Source organism: Electrophorus electricus, chromosome 6 (assembly GCF_013358815.1).
Source record: "Electrophorus electricus isolate fEleEle1 chromosome 6, fEleEle1.pri, whole genome shotgun sequence".
NCBI lineage: Eukaryota > Metazoa > Chordata > Actinopteri > Gymnotiformes > Gymnotidae > Electrophorus > Electrophorus electricus.
This window is the reverse complement of record NC_049540.1, coordinates 15,801,605-15,818,247: the sequence shown is the minus strand read 5'-3', so window position 1 is coordinate 15,818,247 and position 16,643 is coordinate 15,801,605. Positions and strand designations below refer to the sequence as shown.

Below are 16,643 nucleotides of genomic sequence, written 5' to 3'. Positions count from 1 at the left end.
GAGGACACATTTTCATAAGAATTGTATATATGTGTCTTTTTAAAATCCTAACACAATATTACTTGGCCTCTTCTTGTTAAAACTGCTGATATGCTAACTGATATTGATAGATTGCCAATCCTTTAACTTATTTTTTTGTGCCATAACAGTTTGTTTTATTCTTTAATTTCCTTGTTTTTAATATGAATAAAGTGGCAGGAATCTAAAAAAAAAAGTATTTTATTTCTACTTCTTACCATTTTGCAGAAACACTAGGGACATTTTTATAGCATTTGTTCAAAAAGTGGCTTAGTTTTGTCACACCTATGGAAGATGAGTCATGTGTTTTTTCAAAGCCCTGACCTGGGAGACAACCTGAAGTATAGCATAAGACTCTACTGTACCCACTGACCCTGAGGCTCCAACTATTCTCATCTGGTCTCCACCAGAATTGAAATGCTGTTGCCACGGTGGCTTTCCTCTGCTGTGGACATCTTGACCTTTGAAATTAAATGTTACCGACAGTAAACCCCACACTTTTGCTTCAGCTGACTGAGCTGTCTTTGCAGGCCTTCTTTTCCAAGGCTCAGCAAGCACGTTCGCATTTGGTAACTTCTGCTCTCACATCACCATAAGACAACATGTAACATGAGAGGCTGGTGGTTTGAGGACAGCTGTCAAGGTCAGCACCCAGTTGTGATTCATGGCGCACTTTCAGTGGCCCCTTCTTAATCAGAACCAGAAAACAGTACCCTGTGGAATATGAAAAGCACTCCCTCTCTTTCTCTCTCTCACTCTGACATACCCCCCAAACCACAGTAAGAGATGCTGAAATGGCAGGCATTAGATGAAATTATTCTGGTCATAATATTCCTTGATGGATTGTAAAGCTACAAAAACTTTGAGACTGTTCTTAAATATCTTAGGTCTTTGAACGCTCATCTTGTAGGGCCCTTTCCAGTCAGCGGACAATATGCCATATATGCATTTTCTTATGTGTACCAATTACACATTTAAAAAAAAATAATAATAAAAAAAAAAAATATATATATATATATATATAGATAGATAGATAGATAGATAGATAGACGTACTTCCAGAATTAGATTAAAGTTAATAAATTACTAATTGAAGTGGAATTACTAAACAATTTTGACTGGCTAAGAGAATGGATTGTTCAAATGAGCAAAAAATCACAGTGCATTCTCATTCAAGCATGAATATTTTCATCCTCTTAAACATGTGGTCTTACTGAACAGTTCATATTGTCAGAAGATCAGGAGGGACTCGGGGCAGACAGGAAAGCATAGCTCAGCTGTCCCACTCCAACAGCCAACTCACATGGGCCAGAGGTCTCCTTCAGCTGCAAGACAACGCAAACAATTCAATATCTGCTCTCTGTATCTCTTGCACTCTCTCTTCCTTCCTTTATAACATGTTTTTACTGTCTCCATAGCAACAGCATTGGACGTACCCAGCAGCAGGCGGAGGCTCAAGCACTCTGAATGTGGCCCCGTCTTCACTGGGGGACATGTAGACCATTGTAGTTCCCTGGGCCCCTCATTATCCCTCCATCCCCCTGCTGTAAGAGGGGCAAGAGAAATAGTCTTCATTCAGGCCAGCTGTGACTTGCTCTTTAGAACTAGCCTGTCAAGATCATTATGTTTTATGTCTTTCTTGTCTTTTGGAAGTTTTAACACTTGCATGCTTTATTTACTTTGATCATTATGTGCATCAAAAAACCTTACCATTATGAGTTAGCAGAATTTGTCAGATGCTGACTCTTTTCCATTTTTTTCCATTTTTCTTTTACTCCATCACACCTGATTTAACTGGAACTTTAATTCAGGCTCAATAATAAGATGATTGTGTTAATGATTTGTGAAAAATGAAGTAAGAGATTTATGTATTTCTTACTGCCCAGATTTATGACATTTGCTTATGTATTTACTCTTAAGGTTTCATATTAAATGAAGCCCAGTGTGATGCACTATACAGTTTTTTAAAGCTGTTTTGCCTTAAGCCATCATTCAAACACCGACCACAAAATTAAATTCACAAAATAAGAATCTGTTTTTGGTAATATATCTGCAACAACATATTGCTGTTCCTTTATAAATGCTCCTTTAAAAATACTATGGCCAGTTTAATTATAGCTTAGCAGAAACATGACACAATGACAGAGTCATTCCCAGATTCTCCAGTCTCTCATAAAGACCACTTTAGTAAAACCAAATCTGCATATTACATCCCTGCAATAATGGGTGTGAAAAGCCCCCTTTTGAGGAGAAATCGAAATGAAGTGATGAAATAATTCACCACAAGCTTCAGTCCATCATTTGTGGACAAGCTGGGCTAGCATAGATAGTTATATATCTGAACATGCCTTCAGATGCAGAAGCCAGGTGACGTGAGTGCTCCTGACTGATGCCCATGTGACTCTGACAGATTTGGACTTAACATGGAAAACTTTTCATCACCTGTTGCAGCTGCAGGTGTTGACTACATCGGTCATGTCTAAGCACTGTTTCCTACTCCTTTAACTTTTTCTTTACTTTCCAGTAAACAGTAGGACTGTGCATTTGATGGAACTGAGTGCCAGTCTAAAACTTCAAACGATTTAAAGAAACATTACAGCAAAGTCAAATCTGAGTTTGTCAGTTTCTGCTTACTCAAGCTGAGCATTTTGTAATTACCTCTCAGAAGATGTAGGTTCTCTTTTCAATTAGGCCAAGTAACCTCAAAAGAATGTAACTTGTGGAATGGAAGATTGTTCACAAACACAACTGAGCACATAAAACTAAAGCTCGTGGTTATAGTTGGACCCAGGCACAACTGCATGGCTAATCACTTACATATAAGGGCAAGATGTTCTTGGTCTCCTAACTGAGAGATAAATCAGTGATGCTACTTCACTCCCCCATTTCTTAGTGAAAATAAAAGCTACATAGTTCCTCTTTTCTAAACTAACAAGCTAGCCATTTGAAAAGCATGGCAATTGATTCTCAACAACAACAAAAAAAGGTAGCTGAAAAAGCCTTGTGTTACCTTTTTATTTTTCATTTGATTGCTTATTTTATTCCTGCTATGGTGTCTGGTGTCAACAGGAGGAGGATGGGCATTTAAGACTTGGTTCCTCTCAAGGTTTCTTCCTCATGCTTTTAGGGAGTTTTTCCTTGCCACTGTCAGCTTTGGCTTGCTAATTGGAGCTTGGGTCAGGATGTCTGTAAAGCTTCTTTGTGACAGGTGTTGTTAAAAGCAAAGGTCTTGAATAAAACACCAATCTCTGAAATTTTCAGTTGTAACTGAATTTGGAATTTGGAATCTTTGGAATCAATTTGGAATCTTTGTCTTTTTGGCCTGCCACCAGGAATATGGCTTTTTCAAGCTTTAAATGTGTGATAAATAATTATCATTTTAGTAAGAGAAAAATGGGTAAAGTGACACTGCACTGCTTTTCCAGAAGGGCAGTTCAGTAGGGAGTTTTGAAGCTGCCACCAACAGCCACCCACCACCCCCCTTCTCTTGTGCTGAGTCAGTCCTATCAACACAGACCAAAGACAAAACCAACTTTGGACAGACTTTGCAAAGCCCCAGTAGGGTGTTGTGGTGTGGGGGTGGGTGGGTTAGGGTTTACATTAAAGGAAGAAATTTTAAAAAGACCTCTCTCTCTCTCTCTCTCTCTCTCTCTCTCTCTCTCTCTCTCTCTCTCTCTCTCTCTCTCTCTCTCTCTCTCTCTCTCTCTCTCTCTCTCTCTCTCTCTCTCTCTGTCTGAATGTCTCTCTGTTTGTTTTCTAGTAATTAAAAAGGCTTGAGTTATATGGACCCATGTTACTGGACACATGTTAGCTAGACCCAGCTGGCCAACCACTCAGCCGGATGAGCAGCTAGAGCCTAAGAAACAAGCTGGATGCTGCTGTTGTGCTGAGAAACAGGAGCCCTAATGGAATCTCTGATTCCTCCCCCTCTAGGCCAGATTGGACAGCAACAGCCAAAGGAAATACTGGACTGAAAGAATAAAAGAGGTTGAATATACTCAGGGCCCAGACACCCATCAAACTGTAGCAGTTATTGTACCATCGCCTAGGATAATATGTGCACTACTAAGTTATTTGTTATGAATAATTTTTTGATAATGTTCTAAACAATGTTGACAATCTGTAAAATGGCCATTTGTCTAACTAGATTCAGTATTTTCCCCCACTGTTACTTTTGCAAATTATATATTCTTGTCATTAAAGATACCCACTAGAGAAGCTCTATTTTCTAGTGAAGTAATTTTTTCTACTTTTTATTTCAACTGCTGACTGATAAATAGGTAAATTTCTATAAATCCTCAACAATCCCATTAATGTAAACATGGAAGTGTTAGGATAATGTAACCATACAATTCTGACTGTGAAGGGCATCCAAATCTCAACACAGCACCTGAACAGGACAGAATAGATTTAAAGATTTTAAATTTAAGCTTTGTGAGTCTCCTGACAAACTCAGAAAGACCCAGTGTAGCCCCATCCCCCAACATAGCATGGAGAACTTGAAAAACAACAGAAACAGTCCTGAGGCTTCAGCCATGGATAAATAAAGGAGTAACTCTGACAAAGCTGCATTTGTTTTTCTATGTTTTTAAACTGCTTTGCCATAGACAGAAAATTAGTACCCTGCATTTACCCCTAAAACAAAGTTCCTTTCTCAGGATATAGGGTGTTACAATCTTTGGGTGGTCCTTACTCAAGAGCATACATTGTCCTCAAGTGTTTCAACAGTGTATGAGACCATATTCACAACAATCTCGCTAGACCTTGGTCCTGTTCTTTATCACCTCCAAGACCTTGGTAGGTAAAAACAAAGAATGTATTAATGAGGAAGTGTACCAGACCTTGTTTCACTCATTGCCTTTAATTAAGATAAGAAGTGTATAACACGAATGAGCCCTTGTAGCCCTGGGAAGAGAATATATTAGCTGTCTTTGTGAAATACAGATTTTAGGCTACCAACCAGTACCCAGCCCTAAAAGCCCTTGGGAGTATGTAAACAGCTTCTGTTGTGCAGTTCCCAAATCCAGTATCTAAAGGAAATAAATAAATAGATGGGAAACCAAAACCAGGATGCAGTGAAAATGAAAGTTTGATTAAGACATGCTTATGTTAACCTGAAAAATAAAAGAACACAATCTTTACAAGACAAGACAGATGACAGATTATTTGTAGTATAATTTCCAAGCAATGAACGAAAAAGCATACAAACTTTGTAGCCACTTCCTATTCTGGCTTTGTACCAAACATTTCCTCATTAGTTCTGTGCAAGTCTATACAAGAAAACTCAGCAGCCCATAAAGTGAAGAGTAGGCTTTTCTTTTCAAGAGGAAGACCAGATTAATTTAATGAGAAATACAATTTTTCCCAGCAACATGGATTAAGGGGACGGGTTTGAGATAGGGAAACCTCAGCTCCACAGACTAAATAGTTTTTCATGTGACCAACCTGCATCTTGTATTATGTCTAGCTGTGGTACTCTTAAGGAGCTTGGTGGGTGCAGTCGCATGATCCAATTTACTCCCTGATGCATCAGAACTCATATTTTCTGGGTAAAAATTGGCATTGACCCAGGATCCTGGATAAGAGCAACAAGATGATGAAACAGTTACTCATATATGGTACTGTAACATGACTTAGAGTGGCCTGTGATGTTGAGGTCTGTCATTGTTACAGATTACTCTTCAATATGAAGGCAATTAAAAATGTTAAAATTACAAAGATATCTGAAGCTGTACGGTTCAGGCTTCTGGGCACAGTTTTGGTGAGATAAATTATTTTCTTTTGTGAGATAAATGATATTCATTTAAACAAGGGTGGGTCAGTATCATTGGGGTGAGTTACATGGATTAGTACTGGCTGCCAGTGAGTTTGCAGAGAATGCCTACTGATTGTGTATAATATTTACATAAATTGGCTTGATGGAGTGTTCTAATGCATTCTATTTTCACTAGAGTCACGTGTAAAGTGCTGGCTGTCCTGTCTTTGTCTTTTTGATTCCATTCCATCCACTGTCATGAAAAGAGAGGTACTATTATAGTTGTATGATTTCAGAACTCTGCTGCGTGGGTCACATGTAGAGGGCGCCCTCATGTGGTCACAAATTTATTCACATTGTTTTGATAAGTGATGGTTGACAAGTTTGACAGTTAAACATTGTCTGATTTGTCTGATTTGACAGTTAAACATTGTCTGTTGTGACCTTGTGTGTTTTTCTCAACCCTGAATCTAAAAACATCTAATAACCAAACAATTTATTTCTAAATATACTAAAAGTATACTAAGAGGACCAGTTTTGTGGACACATGGTGAATGATGAGTTAATGTATAACTTTATTAGATCATTAAAACTCTTATCAGCTGTGGTATCTTAATCAAGGTAGAATCACTAATCCACCTTATTTTTTATTAAGGTTGCGACATTCAGAAGAGCATGCACCAGTGCTCAGTAGGAGGTAAAGAAGTATAGAAACTGCATCTGCAGGGTTTTAACTCCAAATCCATGATGCCTCAGCCTGATTTGACCCAGGAACCTTGCATAGACCTGTAAATCACTAGTGTTGTAGGGTTAATATTTACATACTGACACTTCCATGCTGGTAAACTGGCATCCAACATTTCTGAGATATATATATATATATATATCCAACAGTAGTTTCAGTGGTAATTAGGTAAACAGGTAGACAGGGGCTGTGACCCCCAAACTGGGAGAATGGCTCCAGCAGATCCAAGGAACTACAGCCGAGATCTCCTTCCAGAAGAGTGCAGTCCAGGGAACAGCTAAGATACTATGCAGGACCCTCAAGTTAAGGTTAATGTTAACCTTTCCTCATGGACCAGCACTACTAATAAAAGCTCCAAACTGCTAACAGCTCCTAAACTGGTTTTCCTGTAGCAGGTTCATATCTATGGCCTGAGGCCATAGATTCATATATTAGCATTTAAGTCCTTAAGGGGGATTAATATGGATTCAACAAGTTATTGGCATAGCTGTTATTATATGAGAAAAACTTAAAAGGATCTCCTGCCTTTACTTTTCCTGCTTTTAGGTCTAACTTACTACAATATCCTATCATGTTTTCTTAGAGATTTGATTCATTTAAAAGCACAAATTCCAGTGACTTATTTAAAAGAATATCTAGGTTTATGCACAGGAAAGGTAGTGTGAACCAAATGAGCAAAGCAACAGTTTATGGCCATATAACTGGGCATAAGCCAGGACCTGTGAATCATTTGTGTTTCATGGTCAGAGTGTGCAAAGTCAGACTGGATCATATGAGAATATGTAGGTCTCTGTACTACCTCCAATGCAGATATGAAGAACCATGATGGACTACGAAGAAACAATGGCATTCCTTGGTCAGTGGGGATGGTTTCAACAAATCATCTTCTTTTTTCTGTGCACCAGCGCAGTTCCAAATGGATTCAGTGCATTCTCTGTCATATTCCTGGCTGATATTCCAGCTCACTACTGTCAAATTCCAGGTAGGAATCTGACTGATGAGTGGATCAAGGCCAGCATTCCCACTAAGGTGGTGAATGGAAAGCTAGAGTTGAATAAATGTTGGAGATACAAGCTTGAAGTGATACAAAACCTCTCTGCTCAAGGCTACAGTCCCCAAGATGTGAATCTCACTGATATTAATTGGGAAAAATGTGTTGATGGATAGACTTACAGCAAAGACATATATCAATCGACATAGTTACTGAGGTAAGCTCTAAAGCATTTACAGAAAATCCTGAAAAGTCAAATGTTTAAAGAAAATACAAATATTACCTAAAATATTTACATTTATCTGACACTTTTATCTAAAATGACTTACAATTATGACTGAGTACAACTTGAGGGCTAAGGTCCTTGCTCAGGGGCCCAACAGTGGCAACATGGCAGTGGAGGGGCTTGAATCAGCAACCTTCCAATTACAAGTCAAGTACCTTAACCACTGAGCTACCATTGCCCACATGTTAAAGGTATAGTCTGTGTATGTCTTCTAATATTTTTGTTGATCTATATGTAGTTTGATCTCGTTTGTGACAGTGAATGGAAACAGCCATTCACTTCTACTATTTACTTTGTTGGCGTGCTCTGTGGATCTTTCTTCTCTGGACAGATCTCTGATCGGTAAGATTGATCACACCATCATCTTCCATATCTCATACTGCATACTCATCTTTCCTGTGATAAACCATTCCTGTGACAAACCATTCCTATGAAAAAACATTCACCTGAAATCTCTCTGTTGAATGAAGGAGGTGTTCTCTGTTCTCTTCTTCATTGTCGGATTGGGACAAATTTCTAACTATGTGAGGGCATTTGTGTTAGGTAATGACCACACAAAATGATCATACACATGTGCTTGTGCTATGACACTATCAGACTCACTCCTTATAATGTTCTCCAGTGATCACTTAACCACAGCATTATTGTTGGGAATATTTTGATGTTCTTGCTCTCATGAACAGGTAGTGAAATCTTGCCTGGGGCTGTGAGGGTTTTTTACTCGTCACTGGGAATTACTTTGTTCTTTTCCATTGGCTACATGATGCTGCCACTGATTGCCTTTCTAATGCGAAACTGGAGGATGGTTTTAATTGCACTGTCTATTCCCGGTCTTATCTACATCCCCCTCTGGTGGTAGGTGTAACTAATGAATAAGTATGTGCGAACACTATAGTTGAAAACTAAGATAAGTGTTATATTGATAAGAGGAATATCTTACTCTTATCTTACAATTTTTTTGTTTGTTACATTTTCCACACTATCTGGCATGCAGTAAAATATATTCTACACCTTTAAATGTACTTTATTACGGTTTAATTCCAGAGTCTCCTCGCTGGCTGATCTCTCAGGGGAGAATAGCAGAGGCTAAAGCCATATTGAAAGATGCAGCTAAGAAAAACGAAGTGACTGCCCCTGAGATCATCTTCAAGGAGACTGGGGTACAGTGTAACACCAGATATCATGTAGAAGAACACTTTGAACAAAAAGAAAAGTCAAAAATTAAGTCAAAATCAGACATAGAATATTAAAATGTCAACTAAATTAATAAAATTCAGGTCAAAGAGCTATATGAATTTGGTAAATGATAGAAATTCAAACTCTAATTTTGAAAAACTTTGACCAACCCCTCGTAAATTTTAGAACTGAAACTGTCTTGCGTCCTGCAGGAAGAAAAAAGACATGTTAAACCAGAAGAAGCAAAGAGTGTTCTGGATCTCATGAGGACTAGAAACATTCGCCAATCTACTTTGATATTGTTCCTAGTGTGGTGAGCATCTTGGCCTGCTTGTGCTCAAGCAATGAAGTATTCTAAACTTTGTGAAGTATTATAGGTGTTCTACATTTCAACTTTGCCGAAAGTGGAGTTTGGAGCCTGGCGGATTTTTACCTCATACTATTCATGCACTATGTGGGACAAAATGGTTTGAGGCTGCGTATTTTAAAAAATCAAAATCAAACAACTGACTTTAGATTAATGTCATAAGAATGATTTAAAATTTTAAATAGGCTGCAGTCCATCCGCTACTATGTGTAGCTAATTAGCAATCTTTTATCCTATTATTGATGTATTGATCACTGGTCAGTCTCTGACCACAGGTCTACTGATGAGTATATCTATGTGGGGAATATTACGTGTGCCACATAATACAAGTCATCCTACACCAGATACATTATCCCCTTTGACCACCTTCAACTTATCAGAGGTGTGTCTTAAGCAGTCACCTTGTTTCTGTTTGTATGCAAAATATGGGGGCTGCTGATACAAAGTGACATTAGTGACTGAAAGTGCCTCACCTTTGGGGCCTGGTGGTCAGGCTCTTGTCATGCTTGTTGGCCAGTGACACAGGGTGGGGCCATCTTTGGTTTTGGTTCCTATGTGGTTGTTGGAGCCCTGAACCAGTGGAGACATCAGTTTGAAAACCTGCTAGCTCCTGCATCATCCCAATAGTCAATGGCCACTTCTTCTTCTCTTTCCCCAGCATGACTCTGTCTGTGGGACTGTATATACATTTCCGTTAATGCAGGTTGAGCCTCAAAGCAAAGATTCAAAGCAATGTTTTTGCTGTTTATTGTTAATGTTTCTCTCATATGTAGAGTGCATCCAGTGAGCTGGGTTTTTGGTACAACCAGGATGGAAGCTCTGTTGGCATGGGCTTATTCCATTGGCTGGTTATGTCAGGGTGGTAGGTTCCATCCTGAACGGCCAGTCTTTCCGTATCTCTTCACTTAGGAAAGGACTTGCAACAGCCCGTGGTTCCAAACCCCACTCTTCTATCCTGTTGTCCCATCAGCCCATAACCCAAGCCAAAGGGGGAGTTTTGAACTCCACAGCCTTCTTCAACTTACCTAGCACGGTGTGAAGAAAATGGTCCATAGCAGGTCCATCTGAAGTCAGCACTTATAATCCAGATTACTTATAACATTTGTGCCAAAGGTTCTTGCCCAGGTCAATAGCAAAAGTTGTGGTATTCCATGGTGACTGCTGCAGAGGAGAGCCCCACAGGCTAAGATTTCCATTTTGGGAGTAATATGCCAATTGTGCCTCACCTGTCAGTAAAGGAGTGAGGATTTCTAACCACTCTGCATTTTCCTATGGTTCCCGTTCTTCTACAGCCTCGAAGGTGTGATGTCTCCTTGTCATTATCTGAAGTAAGTTTGGTGAGGAGATGCTGTGCTGCATTCCAAGGATCAAGGAAGAGTACATCTTGTGTCACCCTCATAAGAAACACCAGGCCACTACCTTAAGGGTGCAGACTACATCTCAGATTGCTTCCTGTTGCTGTAGGATATGTTGAAGGAGATTCTCCATGTTAGGGTGTTGAAACAGAATTGCAAGATGATTGAGAGAGGAAGGGAAAAGGGAGAGGGGACAAAAGGGGACATTCTTTTTCAGTAACCTGGCCTCTGTATGTATCCAAACTGTTCACATTTTCCACTAGTGTGACTAGAACTGAATTGTTTGGTCTGGGGTTGGACACTCATAGAGACAAGGGTTAAACACTATCAATTCGGTTTTATTAAATGCCAGTACTGCTTTCAGATCAGGGACTGTGGAGAGGAAACACTGAAATCTTCACCTCCAGAATAAAAAAAGAGGCTCTTGAAGTTCTCCCCTCTTCTCATGCAGGAGAGTTATGGATTCAAAACTCTGGTTAGCACATATGAGCTCCAGGGTGGCTGACATGATCCTCCAGTGCAGCAGGGCCACGGCCAACACCTGGCTTGCACAGCTAATGAAGGGCCCTGTCTGAAATGACTTGTATCTCTGGCACTCCATCCAAAGGTTGTATATCAGCCAGAAAGAGGGGAAAAGGGCCTACAAAGCCTACAAAATTCATTGGCTGAGATGAGAAATAAAACATTAGTGAACACTTATGCCATAGTAATGACGTCCAAGGATGTGAGTGTCTCCAACAAACAGAGACATGGGTACCATGGAAACAAGAGGAAAAGCTTTGGCAGGATAAGCACCTACAAGGAATGTTCTACTGACAGATAGCAGAAGTGGCTGGGATAAGACCATCCTGTTGTTGGCTCTAATAAAAATTGTGCATGGCAACAGATGGGCTATAGTCTTACAGTACATGTACAATGATACATGTTCATTAATAAATGGTTCAAATAAAGTGGGTATCAACAGTGGGTATGTCTTTAGATGTGAGATTTTGCTAAACTATGGGGTTTCTATGAACCTCATACACTGCATGTTTGTGATCTGTTTTGATACTCCATTCAGGCCTAAAGAGCTTGATGAGTAGATACTATTCAGTTATAGCAAAGAAAACACAAGAGTGTGCAGTGAATGTAGTGTCATTTAAACTGTTAAACAAATATGAAAATTGTCTCTATTATTTAATAATTTGTCTGTATATTGTGTATTTAATTTTTGCTTATTGCTGCATTTTCATGTTAAGGATGACTCTCAGCATGGGATACTTTGGTCTTTAAATACATCTCGTCTTCATGGAGCTCCATATGTAAACTGTTTCATCTCTGCTGCTGTTGAAGTTCCCGGTTACATCATCAGCTGGTTGTCACTGCAGTATTTACCGAGGAGGCTTTCCTGTTCAACTAGCATGCTACTGGGAGGAGGGGTGCTGTTTTTCATCCAGTTAGTGCCACCAAGTAAGAATATGTTGTCTTTCAAACACTCTGAATCTCAGCATGGTAACATCATAGATTTTTATCAATGCTATCATACCAGCAAAGCCTAATTCTAATATAGGACCTTGCTAATTTTTAATAATAATATGATAACTGTTAAGGTGAGCTAACCTGCTACGTAATGATATTTTTATATGATGACATGCATATACTGGAGCAGTTATGTGTCAAGGTTTTAATTTCATTTTCACTGTAACCATGACCCCTGCACCATGACCCTTGCATAGAGACCTCTCTACCTCTCTCAAGCATACATTTCACCCCCATGAGACTTGCTCAGCCCTGGGTTTGGCCTGTAATATGTCAAATACAGATGCTTCTGTTTTAGAGACTTCTCCCACTTAAGATCTTATTATGTTTTTTCATCCTTTGCATCAGATAAGGAGCGGAAGCTGAACTGCTTATGTTCAGTTCTCATAATGCACATGAATAGAAGGTGCCAGGAGCTGGAGAACCATCCAGCTCTTTGTGTTGACCATTGCGCTCATGTATAAGTCTAAGGGTTTTAACAACTTCACTGTACAAATGAAAACAATGCAGATGTATGAATATCACTTAACTATCATATATTTGTGTTTGCTAGACCTGCCCTCGTTGTCTGTAGCCCTGGAGATGACAGGGAAGTTTGGGATAGCTATGGGCACAGCACTGATGTTTGCCTACACTGGGGAATTGTACCCCACAGTGCTACGGAATACAGCGGTGGGGTCATGTGCTATGGTGTCTCATGTGGGTAGTGCAATTGCCCCATATTTTATCAATTTGAGTAAGGGTTTACATCATTTACAAATCAGACAATGATTAAACAATGTTTTTCAGAAAACAGGGCCAAGACAATGTACATCCATGTACAGCTCACTACATATCCATATCAAGTCTTTATATCACACTTTTTCCTCTTCCAGATGTGTATCATAAGTACTTGCCTTACATCATTTTGGGAAGTTTGCGCATTTTGTCATTAGCAACCACATTGTTTCTGCCAGAAAACTTTAGAAATAGGTAAGTTTTTTTTAACAAGTAGCAGAGGATTATTACAATAATGCAACTGGGGATTTTCATAGATCACTTTTTCTTCATACATAGAATATTGAATGGAAGTTTACATTTTAGATTCCAGCTGATATCCAGGAAGAATTTTATAATGTCAGGGCATTCATTTTTACAAGCTCCATGTTACATGTGTTTCTTCTCTACTTCATCAAAAGGATAAAATACCTATGCTACTCTAGAAAAGAAGATGAAACAGATCTATGCCAAGACACCAGCACCACAGCTAAAGTGCTCCAGGAGGTCAGATTATGAAAACAAGTCATTATTCGGTTAGGGAAGAAATTTAGAAAAATGAGAAAGAAATTGCAGTAAAGCAAGAATCATTTAATTTACAGAGTATTTTGTCTGTGTAAATGCTTTAATGTGTGAAGAACAAGGAATAATTTCTACACTGTATATTGTATATGTTCATGCTTTTATGATTTTACATTAAGATTAGAATTATGTTGCAAATTAACATAATAGGCAATCTGTTTGTATTTTGAAACTGTAAATAGTGTGTTATTTGTTATTATGTGGTGTTTTTCAATTTGATGAACAATATACTTCAGCTTGAAATTTGTAGAAATGGTAGTTTAATGATAGACCAAGGTTTATAAATGTAAAAAAATAAATAAATAAAATAAAAAATTAAACACTAACACACTACATTAAAATAAAGTTTTCTAAAACTATTATCAATCTAGAACAGACATCAATTTATCAAAATGTTTGTAAATCACAAACATGAGAAAACTATTGTTAGGAAACAAAAAAAGTGCCTTCTGAAAGTATTCACCTTTTTGTTTTTACTGTTTTGTTGCTGTGACTTTGGCAGGGAGGGAGCAAATGAGTGTGTGATAGAGTGTCTTTATTCACCATCTCAGAATAAAGACTCTTTCTGTACAAACAAAAGAACAGAGCAATGAGCTGGCTAAATATCCAAGAAACAGACCAGCACTGGCAGAAAGACCCGGGGCGCTGAAAGGTAGCAACAACGGTCCTTAGAGTAGCTTGTTGAGCACAGCAGCCAAGCAATGCACACACTGGATGAGTGTACCAGTGGGCTTTAAATAAGGGGAGCAGTAAAAGAGGCAATCATGTTGCACATGGTTAATAATCAAGTGATTGTGAGTGGGGCAAGTGGGGTGTGTGTGTGTGTGTATGTCAGTGGGCATGTCCCTCAGGTGGAGTGTCTAGCACACTACAAACTGGAATTAAAAATGGATTTTAGGTGGGATTGAACCATTTGATTTACACAACATGCCTAACATTTTGAAGGTACAAAATATTTTTTTATTGTGACACAAAACAATAATTAAGATTTGAAAATTGAAATTAAGATAAAAAAAACAAAACTATTAGCTTAGCACATCTAGCCACTGGGACTTTTGCCCATTTGTCCAGGCAAAACTGCTCCAGGTCCTTCAAGTTAGAAGGGTTGCACTAACTTGAAGGGTATAGAGTAGGTGTGGAATTTGAATAGACCATTCCAAGAACTTTAAATGTTTCCCTTTAACTCACTCCTTTTTTAGGTTTATCAGTATGTTTGGGGTCACTGTCCTGCTGGAAGGTAAACTTCTGTCCCAGTCTCAAATCTCTGACACATTGTAACAGGTTTTCCTGAAAAGTTGCCCTTTACTTAGTGCCATCCATCTTTCATTCAGTTCATACCAGGTTTCCAGTCCCTACTGATGAAAAGAATCCCCACAGCATGATGCTGCCATCATTGCGCTTCACTATGGGGATGGTGTTCTCAGGGTGACAAGAAGTGTTGGGTTTGTGCCACACATAGTCTTTCCCATTACAGCCAAAAAGTTAAATTTTAGTCTGACCAGAAAACCTTCTCCTTGTTTGGGGAGCCTGCCACATGCTGTTTTGTGAACTCCAAATATGTTTTTTTTTTTTTTCTGTATGCAATGTCTTTTTTCTGGACATTCTACCATAAAGTCCTCTGCCCTGTGGAGTGTATGGCTTAATGCGATCACTCAATCACCTACAGATTCTCCACAAGAGGGAGCCATTAAACCTCACATAGTGGTAATATGTAAGAGTCGTGCATAACACTTAGCTAGAGATTTTTTACCTTATTTTATTTGCATAGTCATTCATAGATCATATTCAAATGCTTAAGTTAACAGACTATCCAATGAAACTAATCAATAAAAATTCTCAATAGCATTTTAAATAGGTTTATAGCTAGAGCAAATAGAAGGATTAGGGGTAAGTCTTAAGGACAATAAACACTGCACTGAATTAAGTTAATTTCTAGCTTTGAAACATAAAACAAAATTATTTACCTCTAAAATGATTACTGTCATTTAATATTTAATATTTATTACTGTCACTAAATAATTACTGTTACTAAATATTTTTCTTCTATTTAAATCTAAATGCAATAGTTCACATTATTTGCTTGGGACAGCTGGGCTTTTATTTGTTAGTGATGCAGTGTGCAGATGGACACTCACCAGACCAGGCACAGTAGGATGGTAATGGCCCGGACATTGCCTATATCTCACCAGATCACAGAGATTGTAGGACTTTACTTTTTTATGTGAAGCACTGTGAAGTGCCACTGTGCATGAAAAATGCTATATAAACAAACATGCCATGCCTTTCATTTAGTACACTGTCCCATGCTTACTCTTCATATTTTCATCTCTTGGAACTATACCTCAGCCAGACTGAGCTGCTAAATATTCCTGAAGATGCCTCCTCAAGTCAAGACCTTGGGCTCTCTAGAGAACTCTTGGATCACTCCAACTGATAAGGCATGCTACCTAGACGTACTAATGTATAACCATCATGTTCTCCTCATATTACTAATTTTACTGGGATATGTAGGTTCCTCCTCAACTACAATATGAAAATCAGATCATTTATCTCTGCAGAAGTCACTCAGGTGCTTATTAATGCCCCTATCATCTCAAATTCGTATTACTACAATTTGTTCCTGGCAGGCCTTCCTCTCTGTGCCATCAGTCCTCTGCAACTCATCCAGTGTGCAGCTGCACAGCTCGTTTTCAACTTTAAAAAACTCTCACATGTCACTCTGCAGCCCAACCCCCACCACCCGCTGCTGCGTTCCCTCCTCTGGCTTTCTCATGCCTCTCACATCAGATTTATAATACTGATGCTCGCATACAAAGTCATTACTGGACCAGCTACAATATACCTAAAGGCATTAATGCAGCTCCGTTCTGCATCGTATTGTCTACTGTTCAACTCAAATCACCATCCCACAAAACACAAAAAAGACATGCATTAAGATTGTTTTTTGTCCTGGTACCAAGGTGGTGGAATGAACTTCCACTGGCTTCTGTACAGATGAGACACTTGATGGTCTTCAAATGAAGTCTGAAGGCTCACCTCTTCACTGAGTCACTAAGTGCATAAATATGCACTTATCATTTTACAAAAATTCTTTT

General features: G+C 38.8%; 1 long non-coding RNA gene and 1 pseudogene across 1 annotated transcript; one reads left to right on the top strand and one right to left on the bottom strand.

Moving 5' to 3' along the window:
• Nucleotides 1-78: 78 nt before the first annotated feature.
• Nucleotides 79-3,549, bottom strand: LOC118241516. Its single transcript, XR_004776140.1, has 2 exons — nt 2,676-3,549; nt 79-1,561 (listed from the first exon to the last, which is right to left on the bottom strand). It is a non-coding gene; the product is annotated as an uncharacterized LOC118241516 (long non-coding RNA).
• Nucleotides 3,550-7,339: 3,790 nt separating this feature from the next.
• On the top strand, nt 7,340-14,826 carry LOC113578019 (annotated as a pseudogene).
• Nucleotides 14,827-16,643: the final 1,817 nt, after the last annotated feature.